At 53.4% G+C, this 1875-nt stretch overlaps 1 non-coding gene across 1 annotated transcript; it reads left to right on the forward strand.

Moving 5' to 3' along the window:
* The first annotated feature begins 1574 nt into the window (after positions 1-1574).
* On the forward strand, positions 1575-1645 carry TRNAG-GCC. The gene has a single exon. It is a non-coding gene; the product is annotated as a tRNA-Gly (tRNA).
* The last annotated feature ends 230 nt before the right edge of the window (positions 1646-1875 follow it).

Here is a 1875-nt window from a genome sequence, read left to right on the forward strand (position 1 = left end):
AGCCTGGGATTGGTCAGGAAAGAGCCCCGCGGGTCTGTTACTAAGCTATAACTTTGAAGTGGTACACAGGTTAAAACCTGGCTGGTGGTGGTCAGTCTCAAACCATTGAGCCTACCTACCAAGGGATCCGAGTATCTGCTTCAAAGCTTTCATGCAGGATAAGAGCCAGTCTCGATGGTAGAAAGACTCATAGCAACCGAGTCTCTCTCCCAGGGGGCCCAGGGCATCCGCTTTGTCCCAGACATCATGGATGAATTCTGCATGCGTCAAATAGCTAAGTTGCAGCATCGTTGCTACTATATAAGCAAACTTGATTCTTCTATCTGTACTCCTGTATACTACACAGGGAACAAGGCGCTTGATCGTCTTGCAGGCTATGCAGCCCTATGCCAAGGAGGTCCGGAGTATCTTCTACGGCTCAGATGGCAGACAGGTCGAAGCAACTGAACCTATCTGCCAGGGGGCCAGGGCGCCGGGGTGCTGCATATTGCAAATCAACAACTGACAAACAGCTAAGTTGAAACCATCTGCTTCAAAAATTTCAGCTAGTACAAGTTTGTTACATAATGCAAAAGAAAAAAGATACAATGCCCAGCTCAAGGGTCTGCAGGCTCTCGCTTGAAGTAGGCGGCGACGAAGTCAACGACCTCCTGCACGCTGCCCCGAGCGGCGGCCTCCGTCTCCGCTATAGGGCCATCCACGTCGGCGATCCAAACCACTCTAAATCCTGCTGTGTTCCTCGTGTTCTTGAGTGAGACCGATCTAAGACTAGCTACCCCCTGAGTATACTCCCTCTGGGCTAGGGCGGGTGCCTTCCGCCACCCGGCTGTGGTTTGCAGCACCACGACATTTTGGCGCCGTCCGTGGGGCGGTGTAGCTTGCGGCGTAGGCGGCATGATGGAAAAGCGTCGTGCTGTCGTATCCATTTAATGCTGCAGGCGGGCTCTGCGCGGGTGCGACACAAGCGGCTGCACTGTGCTCCTTGGTAATACGCGGTGCTCAGCGAGGCCTGACAAGGCTGTCTTGCGTACCGCGGCGGCAGAGCACGCCTTGTCCACCACATTAAATGCGGCAGGTGAGCGAGTCTTCCTGCGGAAGACTCGCGCACGATCCCGCGTCTCCGGGACACGTGGCGGCTCCGGACCCCTACACGGTGAGGGGAGTCCGGACGGACGCAGGAGGTCCCGAACCCCTCTAGGGGTCCGAGGCCTCGGCGGTCAGCCCGGAGCTTCCCTTCCTTAGAGACACGTGGCGTCACCGGACCCATCCTCAGGCGGGGAACGGTCCGGGACCGTTGGCCTGGTGAGGGAAGAGCCTGGCCTGGTGAGGGAAAAGCCTGGCCTGTGGGGCCTGGCTACTCCGTCTTTCCCACGCAGCTACGGATAACTACGCGGGTCCTGCCTTGCTGCAGTAAGAGTGGGTATCCCTGTTACAGGGTACCGACACTTACCATCGTAAAACAGAAACTCCCATGCTAATTCAGTCTGCAACGGTAAGACCAGACAATGGGAAGCAGATGCGGGCTGACGCTAAGTTTAGCTATTAAATAATTACCAGATAATTAAAAACACCAGGCACCAGTGGTCTAGTGGTAGAATAGTACCCTGCCACGGTACAGACCCGGGTTCGATTCCCGGCTGGTGCATTTTTAAACCTTTTCGTTCTTTTCATTTTACTGTAATTTTTTTTACAAAGATGTATCATATCTTTTTTTTCCTTTTGTAATGATTGACATGACTGATTTCCATATTCCGTAGGAAAAATGAAGAAATGTTTTCCAAAAAGAAGAGCTGAACAGGACATGTGCTTGTGTGTCTGCGATGCCCGAGCTAGAAGCCCACTAACTAACTGCAAATGGGCTGGACCCAGGCTTGT

This window comes from Panicum virgatum, chromosome 1N (genome assembly GCF_016808335.1).
Source record: "Panicum virgatum strain AP13 chromosome 1N, P.virgatum_v5, whole genome shotgun sequence".
NCBI lineage: Eukaryota > Viridiplantae > Streptophyta > Magnoliopsida > Poales > Poaceae > Panicum > Panicum virgatum.